This window comes from Carassius auratus, chromosome 15 (assembly GCF_003368295.1).
Source record: "Carassius auratus strain Wakin chromosome 15, ASM336829v1, whole genome shotgun sequence".
In the NCBI taxonomy this organism is placed as follows: Eukaryota; Metazoa; Chordata; class Actinopteri; order Cypriniformes; family Cyprinidae; genus Carassius; species Carassius auratus.
This window is the reverse complement of record NC_039257.1, coordinates 12,807,782-12,818,339: the sequence shown is the minus strand read 5'-3', so window position 1 is coordinate 12,818,339 and position 10,558 is coordinate 12,807,782.

Genomic DNA, 10,558 nt, shown 5'->3' with positions numbered 1-10,558 from the left:
GTTAATAATTCAATAACCATTCACTGAGGTGTTATTTTTGTTTATTTATGGCTGACAGCTACAAAAAATCATCTACTAAAAGCCATTTTTAGGCAACTTTGCTATCGTTAACTATAACTGAAACTGTTAAAAGTATATTTTTGAAATAAAGCAGAAATGAAACAGAATATAAATATTCAATGAATAAAATTTGAAACATTGTTATGCAATATTATTACTAAAATAAAATAAGCTGAAGCTGAAACTGAAATAAAAATAAAGCTAAATCAAAATAAGTCACAAGAGCATAGAACTAAAGCACATAATTACTAAAACTGAAAATATAAAAATACAAGCTAATTTGAAATATAAATGAATACTATGAAAGTATATAAAAATACTTAATAAACCGATTCAGACAATTAAGTCACACTTAAAATGCTTGAATTTCATTGCACTAGATAACAAATCTAGTAATATAGCAAATAGCTGAATTTTTCTAGTTTGATATGTGGCATGTAATGCAACAACATTTATAGATTTTGACACTTACCTTGAGTGTCCGTATCTTTTGGATCACTGTATGTAAAGGTAACATATAAATAGGCTGGTTTCTGCAGACAAGGCTCAGATTAAGCCATGACTGGTTCATAGTTCAATTTAATTAGCTTTTATAGAGGTACCTTAGAAAAAAAATATTATTGGTGTGCATCTTAACACAAAACAATGGCACTGACATATTTTAAGATAAAGCAGTGAAAGTTTATTTTCGATAAAATAGAAATGCAATTTCATCTGGGACTAGTCTTAAAGGGGTCATATGATGAAATTTTAATTATTTCTTTCTCTTTGGAGTGTTACAAGCTCTTGGTGCATGAATAAGATCTGTGAAGTTGCAAAGACTTAAGTCTCAAATCCAAAGGGATATTCTTTATAAAAGTTAAGAATCAACCACACACCCTTAAAACGACTCGTTCTAATGCCCCCCAACATCTCTACGTCATGATGTGGGAAGATTTGCTTAACGCCGTCCCAAATGCTCAAGCAAAGAAAGAAGGTGTAACTTTGATTCTCGCTGTTGCCGCTGACGACACGTTTTGGAGACAGTTGCTGTGTTTCGTTGTGAAAGCAAAAATACTTTGCTTGGTCTTTCAAAAGAGGACACAACTAGAAATCAGTGCTTAAGTTCTATTTACAACACTGTTCCAGAACAGTTTAACCCAAATATTCAGATGTGTGCAGGTCATTTTATAGAGGACTGTTTCCTGATCCTGGGAGAGAAAACTACAATGCCAGTTGTTCTGACTCACAGTCTGTAAGTACTTTTACATATTTAAAGGATTTGCCTTTGATGATTCAAACGTGAGTTTTGAGAAGTGTAGAGTAGAGCTTGTTTGTCATTTCTCTGATCACAAATGCAGACATGTTTTATTTATTTTTTTACACGGCACGATGCAACGCAACACGTAAAAAGACAGTATAAGTCAGCGGTTCTCAAGTCCAGTTCTCGCGCCCCTCTGCTTTGCACATTTTATATGTTTCTCTTATGGCTTCAGATGTTTGTTCTATTCGAGTGTAAACCCTGCGAAGTGGACATCACACGATATTACTCCATGGTTTCAGTTCGACACAAATGTATATGTTCCATTCAAAGTGCACTGAAGTGTGCAAGACGTAAATTTGAATTGTATATTTTTACAGAGGTATATGATGTTGCACTTTTCTGTGTGTGTAGACATTGCATAGAGCAAATCCATTAATGAATGTACCGAAGTGAGGTAAACTTCAACAGATTTTCCTTGCTCAGGGACTAGGGAGCAAAGAATGCTGTGAAGAGACCATGTCAATGGGAACACAGTTCATGCAAGGAGCTCACTTCTAACAAGCTGGTTATCTGAATCAGGTGTGTTAACAAAGAGAGACATGCAAAATATGCAGAGCTGGGGGGCGTGAGGACTGGAATTGAGAACCGCTGGTATTGTCATTATAATCCGCAAATATCTCCCCACTGGATGCAACAAATGCCTCATTTATAGTGGGTTTTAATTGTTTTGTCTCGGCACTCACAGACATTGCAGTATGGTAAGAGGCGTAGCATTTCCGTCACACGCTTGAGGTATTTGGCCAATCACAATGCACTGGATAGCTGGCCAATCAGAGCACACCTCGCTTTTCAGAACAATGACCTTTGTAAAAATCAACACGTTTTGGAAAGGCTGGGCAAATGTACTAGAGGAGAAACAATAATGTACAGTATGTGGAAAATACTTTACTTCACAAACATATTTCAATACACTGAATACACAAAATAAATGTTCTTTTTAGCAACATCATATGACCCCTTTAAGCCTTGATTGTGAAACCAGGGGGGAAATATTTGCATATTAGAATAGATTAGATTAGCTAAAACTGCTTTTAAAAAATCCTCTTTTTTCTCGAAACTGTGATGAATTTCGATGCATGTGTTTTTTTTAAAGAGCCTTGGGAATTAGTAGTTGACTACCATGGTCAAATTGGTCAGAAGGGGAATTACTCAGAGCTGAGTTTGCCTCTCATTAAACAATTGACCCTTATTTGTGCCCATTTTCACAAGGCTCTGCTGCAGAGGTTGGGCCAGGAATCAGCCAGGTTAATCCATCAGCTTTATGGCAGGTGGCAGGGGCTCCTTATGCTCAATGTAGTGGAAAGCAAGGCTTTATTACCTCTGGTTTCTCACTGAGAGAGATGAAGACAAAAGCAACAGTGACAGAGTATAGAATTTCCAAGGCTGATGGTCACGGTTGATGCGTCAATGTTCTCGAAATCTGTTGTTGCGCCTCAGCATTTCAGCCGCAGTGCAGACAAGAATGGTGTCCTTCACAAAAGAAACCCTGTCTGCTCGATTTTATCGGCTCCATAAAATGCCGTTGGCAAATTATTCATGACAGGTGAGAACACCCTGAATATGAGCCAATGTCTTTTGACTTCCGTGGAAGCAATGAAATCCACTGATGACAGCTTACGTGACATTTACACACTCCGATTCCCGTCCTTTAATAGCTACGCTCCATCTCCCTGGGGTTTACCAGCCAGGCCGACTGATAACAAACCTGTCAGGAGGGTTCACGAGGGATATAAATCCAGCGCTGGCGGAGAAATGATGTGTTCAGTGGAGGAATATGGAGAATGACATGAGCTGCACATCGGCTTAGTGACAGATGATTTGTTACACCGTGCGCTAAATGGAAGTCGCCACAACGACTGATTAGGTCTTATCAGGGCCGTTTCAAGCGAGCAACTTTTTCATTTCACCTCTCTCCAAGGAGCCACCATCAAAAGAGATCACAGAGGTTTTCCTCGGCGAGCCTGTCAGCTCAAGGTGAAGCCGAATGGGGGAGGATAACAGGGATGAGGAAATAAACTGCTGTCTCAGATAACATTAATGCTCAAGCTTCACGGCTGACAGTTACCTGATAAAACATTATCTCAGCCAATGAGAGACAGGACAAGACAAACACGTCCCCCCACACACAGTTTTTCTAAAACATTTGGCCAGATTACAGCAAACCGCTATTCTTCTGTGGCTCGTATTGTAACTCTAGAGATCCTTTTTCCTTTTTTAAAGTAAAGGTCACCAATCTCTCATGATTTTTTTTTGCCGTAATAAGTCTAAATGTATTATTGGACTGTGGCTCACTAATGGGGTTGGATTGGGCAATATTTCAAATTAATTTCAATTTAATACTATTATACATATAGTTATTACTATATTTTATATTTATTGTGATATTATGCTTTCAATAAACAAGACACTAACAGTTAAATAAAAACAAGATAATATAGAGTAATTGACATGTTAGAATCCATATTGGCAGTTTAGTTTATCATAAGTTATTGTTTATCATAAGTGTGTGCTGCCGATTTGTTATCTGATTGTTCATCAGCTGGAAGAAATCTTTCTCATAAGGCCCGTACACACAAAGAACAATGACTATAACTATAGGTATGTTTAATTGTACTAAAAATTGAAACGTTTTGCCTTTTGCCTTTGATATTGCTCCTCTGTGTTGTTATTGTAATAGCCGTGATGTGGATTTCACTATTCTAATAAAATTGTAAATGATTATTCAAACTTCTTGTCGTCATTAATTATCATCCTTGCTGTAAACAGACCTTTACTTGCTCCATCAATGAAAATAGTTAAGAACTGATGCAAGTCTCTGAGTAGTAGTGCTTTTTTCATGAAATTCTCCGGTTCAGTGACTGAATGAAAGACTCATTCTTGAATAAATTTGGTTTTGGATCGATTCATTCAGTAACATATGTCACTCGTTTAGTTTCTGAATTAAAAAATGAATCAGTTGAATGAACAATTCAGTGATGGACTCATAAAGACTTGTTGCCACCTACTGGTATAACTACACCACCAGCTAAAGTCATTAAAAAACACTGGGGAAAAAAATGCTTAAAATAGCACACAGAATCACATCAATATTTCAAATGCTGTCTCTAACTGGGAATCATCCTGAACAACCGTGAAATTCTCTCAGAGTGAGCAGATGGCTTTCCTATATGCAACATCATCCATGTATTGACTGACAATTCAATCCAGATGAGACCACATTAGACCACAAATTGACATCTATCACAAAGACCGAATCTTCCTCTTAGTGGTGCAATGATCTGTATGATGGGCCCCTCACAAATCAATAGTAACAATAATGATCTTGTTTCACAAATCCCTATGAAAATTCATGCAAATGCAACTTTTTGGTAGCTTCTGGATCAAGTCTTATGCACACTTTATATCTTATGCACAACAAAATGTAAACCAAGCAGGGGAAATGTGACGAAAATCGACACATTTCCTGGTCTGTTCTCATTAGGACACCTTGGCTCAGTCTACACCCTCAAAGTGTATCTGTTTACCCATGGATCTCATTTGATGAGCCATAAGGCAGTAATTGGATGAGGCTTGTGATCAGATGTTCTCTTGGGGAAGCTAATTCCACTCTTTCTGACCTGCCTAATATTCTAAGACCAAGCTGGGGTTAATGGGCTGCTCTTCCCCCACCAACTGCTGATGGTTGAGTGGATATCCAGACTGCTGTATAGAAAACGCTGTATTAGAGCTCTGCAGAAGGATGTGACAGTATAAGCTGCACAACACGATCCATGATAAAGTAATTTATGCATGAGCACTGGACCGCAAGTGAATAGAAGATACATTTTCATGATTAGCCTAGCAGAGGTCATGCGTAAATGGATATCATATAGCATCCCTTCTGACAAAAATCGTTAATCTGACTGTAATAGTTCCCATTTACTGGAATGTGTGTTTTTTCCCTCTCCACTGGGAGGTTTTTTATTTTAACAGACAGAAACCACATTTGCTGCTGCCTGGGATAGTGTATATGAGATTTTGTTCATGTTCTCTTATTCAAGGGAAGAGGATGGAAGCGCTGGCAATTTAGGAGTGCAGTGGGTAATATTTCAGATTGAATTTAGTGTTAAATACACTCCTATTACATGGTTTTTATATTTAGAGTGATTTTTTGTTAAAAGCTCAAGACAAATAGTTTAATGAACAAAAGGTTAATTATGAGTAACTTACATCTTAAGGTTCCAGATAAAGCAAAAACGATGAGCGATTGTTTCTGAATGAATCAATGTTTTTGAACAAATTGCTTGAGTGAATCATTCAGTGACTCACTCATAAAGGCAGCCAGTTATTACTACCGTTATGATATAGTGCAAGAATTTAAAATTCTATATGGACAAAATTTGGCCAGTTCTAATATTTTTTTGGTCTGTCCCCCTCAATATCTATGTTGATTATGGCCCCGTTTTGTCTAGATGGACATCTTTTGACATTTTTTGGGTAGCACTTTATTTTACAGTCCTGTTCCTCATGTACATACTATGTACTTACTATAGTAATTACAATAACTATGTAAAAACTAAGTACTAACCCTGAACTTACCCCTAAACCTAACCCTACCCCATGTAGTTACCTTGTGTTACCAGAACTTTCTTAGATAAATACACTGTAAGTACACTATAAGTACATGTTAGTACACGTACTGTAAAATAAAGTGCAACCCTTTTTTGTCGTATCTTAAAACACAGTGTTTTAAAAATGTGAGAAAATGTAAGATACCTTTACTTATTTAACTGCCCACATCTAGGGGCCATTTAAACAGAATGTGGATTTGTAGTTTCATTTTTTAATAAATCAATGTTTTTGAACAAATTGGTTGAGCAAATGATTCACTGACACACATTAAGAGTGGCATCTACTGCCATAATGATATAACCGGCACAAATGATCACTGAAGAATCTCTACTTCTAATGCACAGATGATTATTATTACATTATTCCTTTTTTTACATTATTATTATGCAAACACAGACAAAAACGCTGTTCAGCCAATTAAATTCCTGAACCAGAACAGTTTGGAGCCTGACTAATATAAATAACCCAAAGTTTGCTTTTTAAATGTGCTAGATCAGCTCAAAAAAGGGGGGCTATGCTCACCTGCAAGATTGGTTAAAACTATTTAAAACAAGACGGAACAAGGTCCACAAAAAAAAAAAAAAAAAAAAAAAAAGTTGTAAGCTTTTTATATAATATGTAAAAATCTATTGATAATAAAAAGTGTGAAGAATATTCAGTGATTGTATGAAATTTAGTTATATTTAAAGGGGTCATTTGATGCTGCTAAAAATAACATTATTTTGTGTATTTGGTGTAATGAAATGTGTTTCTGTGGTTTAAGATTACAAAAACACATTATTTTCCACATACTGAACATTTTTGTTTCTCCTCTATGACCGCCTTCTGAAATGCGGCGATTTTTATGAAACTCATCGCTCTGAAAAGAGAGGTTTGCTCTGATTGGCCAGCTATTCAGTGAAATTTGCCAAAAGAGTGTGACGGAAATACGCCCCTCACATTACTGTGATGCGTGTCCTGTTCAGAACACCAGCGAGACAAGACAAAAACAATAAAACCCATTACAAACTAAACATTTGTTGCATCCAGTTGGGACATAATTATGGATTATAATGATTTATACTGTTTTTATGTGTCGCGTTGTATCACGCTGCGTAAACATAAAACCATGTCTGCCTTTGTGATCAGAGAAACGACAAACAACAGGCTCTACTCTACACTTCTCAAAACTCACGTTTGAATCATCAGAGGCAAATCTTTTACATATGTAAAGAACTTACAGACTGTGAGTCAGAACAACCGGCATTGTAGTCTTCTCTCCCAGGATCTACTCAACGTGGCGTCAGCGGCAACAGCGAGAATTAAAGTTATGCCTTCTTTCTTTGCTTGAGCATTTGGGATGGCGTTATGCAAATCTTCCCACATCATGACGTAGAGATGTTGGGGGGCGTTAGAAAGATGGGGCGTTTTTACGGGTGTGTCGTTAATTCTTAACTTTTATAAAGAATATCTCTTTGGATTTGAGACTTTAGTCTTTGCAACTTTACAGAACTTCTTTATGCACCAAGAGCTTGTGACACTCCAAAGAGAAAGGGAAAATTCAAATCGCATCATATGACCCCTTTAATTTATATATTTTCAAATATCACCTAGTTTCTGTCAATAAAAGTTTGTAATGCAGAAGCACCAGTCATATCTTGGGTTTCCTTTAGTCTAAGACCTCGAAGTCCAAATGAGAACAGGTTTCAAACTGCCGTACAGTATATTACTTTCTTTTTATTCTCTTATTTAAGAGAAGAGACGTGAAGTGTTAGCGCTACCACATTCATCCAGCAAATTTCCTCGTTTTTATCTCAAAACCGCTAGATATCTTTAAAACCCCCTCACACAATGGCTACTGTCGAGCATGTTGGCAATCCAAACGTACCACCTGCCTCCTCTCAGAGTCCCAACCCTGTAATTGTACGTTGACTTGACAGACAGCTACATTATGATCATATGAAACAGAGCTAATCATGCTTTCCTGTCTCTTTCATCTGCACCAACGAGCTCCTTCCATACGGATTTCAATGACATTTCGCTTCTGCGCCACAGATGAGGAAAGGCCTTCTGTGACCCTCGTTTTTCAGGCCTGCTCACATGCAAAGCAGGTTATACAAGAGTTTTAAAAGAGCATTCAGCAGGCGACGGCAATCACAGGCCCTTATAAGCGTCAGCATGTTCGTTATATTAACCCCCTCTGCCTTTCTATCTATTCTGCCCAGAAATGTGTAGGCAATTAATTAAATTCCCATGTCCTGCCTGGCAGTCATTAGTCTAATATCAGCTTTCAAGGGAGCACAGAGGCGGCGGTCGCAGTGCCAGGTCACATCACGAGAGACTGCGAACCTCTGCTTCCCGTTTGCCCTCTCCTCTTTTTATTGCCATTCATTTTCCATCAGCAATACGATGCCAGCATTATGCTTGACTGATGTGGGGAGACAGAGCAATTTCCTGAGACACTTAACACCAGGTCACATGGGGCTGAAATACGATAGACAGATACAGCCATTCAGAGGCTGCTACTCGAGATGATGCCAACCCAGATGTTATGTCAAAAACACTTTCGCAGAGCTTCGTTTTTCAAGGATGGCAAAATTGCGCCTCGAGTGCGCTTTCAATTTGCCCAAAGGAACGAGGTGAAAGCGAGACCTCGTTCGAGTAGATATTCAAACGCATTCATTCAACCGCCTCGCGGAGGAGACTAAATATGGAAATTAACTTTGACTGCCAGATGTTTCCTCTGTGTAATAGAAGTCATTACCATCACATTTAGCACTTCGTTTCCAAAGCGCCTCACATTACGCGGTGACACGTATTCCTCCGCGAGCTCGGTAACAGTGCATTACGCACAGATAATGATGACTTTGTTATCCTGTGGTCTGTGAGGTCCATTTCCCAGCTTCCCTAACTACAAATGTCAGCCCCGACAGGCAATTACAGGAGTCCGATTACTCCCTTCTCTGCTATCGCTCTCCAATCTCAGAGACCCCTGGCGTGGTGAAGAGCTAAAGGTAATTTTCCCCCGGGCCTCAAACAAGGCCATGAACTTGGCTATTAGAGGCCTAACAGGTTTTGTCCGAGCAGTCTGCTGGATGTCTGAGTGACACCCAGTCGATATCCTCCATCCTCCTGGGTCATCTCAACTGTCAGCGGTCTGAGGGGTGGAAAAAGCTGCACTCAACCGCTGACGACATGAAAAATCAGCTGTTGAAAGACATTATTCATAAGTTTCAGAATCGGTTTACAGAGGTTAAAGGTTTGCTGCATTAGCCGAAACATTCAAAATAAAGTCAAGAAATGCATGTTGTAGAATGTGCTTGAATTGCTTAGTAGATATGAAAGCAAGCATCATGTGTGGACATGTTTTTGGGTGGAAGTTTTTATCAGCGGCTTCAGGATGTAATGAAAGCGCGAGAGCGCCACCTGCTGGACACATACACCTTCACCAAACTTTCCGTGGTGTCTTTATGTCCAAGAACACTTAAATTTAAAAACACTTTCCACACACATAAGTTTACTGAATTCATCCACTGACAATATCTAAGAATAGATATTCAACGTGGAGGAATAGTCGTTTTTTACCAAAGTTCTCCATCACAGTGTAATCTCCACTACAACTTTATTTCGAAGCCTATGGAAACATTTTATAAATTAAATGTCCGACACCTCTGCACTACTAATGCTAATTTTAAAGATAGCTTTTAAATACACACAAATATATATTTATTTTAAGTTTTGAAAACCGTCCAAATTAGTTTGACTGGATATAACCAGACTGTATAAAAAGGATATAACGGAGGATAAAATGTTCTATTAATAGGCATATTGACCTTGTTTTTTTCTCTATTTTCCTAAATCAACACGTCCCATAACTCATATCAAGCTCTTCACGGCGTAAACTAACTTTAGAAGGTGCTTCATTGGGGCAGAATCTTTGGTTGTGGTGAAAATTACTCCAGCACTGAGGGACAGTCAAAACTGAAATACATTTTCACACTTTCACAATTTTCCCGTGTTTTAAGACATAAAACGTAAATTTCAAGTAGTAAAAACTGTACACATTAAAAAGCAAAAACAAATAATGCATGGAAAAAAAAAATAAAAAATAAAACGGTTGAAATCTGTTAGTTTTAATAAAAACCAAGCCTTGGTACATTTAAGAGTCTTAAGTCAAAATAAAAATACTAAATTCATTTAATGCATATAATTTTATGCACATCTCAGTGGCTGCAGAAATGTCACATCTTTCAAACAAGCAATTTCCAAGACATAATGCAGAACAAAATGAAAAAAAAATTTGACTCTACAGATGAAGGTATTTTTATCAGCAGTAGCGCATGCAACTGGTACATGACTCTGAGACAGGAGAAAAAGAAAAAAAGTTATAATAATTCCCCAGGAGCCATAACCATCATGCCAAAAAGTAGTCACGACAATATAGAGAGCGATACAGTGCCTCAATGAACAGTTCCAATACTATTAACAGCACACATTCATAGCTCAGCCTCTGGTTCAGCTCCATCAGGAAACGAGCGCATATGCACAGCCAGTCGCCAACAGGCCTGATGAGAATAGCACCATGTCATTTCACAGGGATTTGAG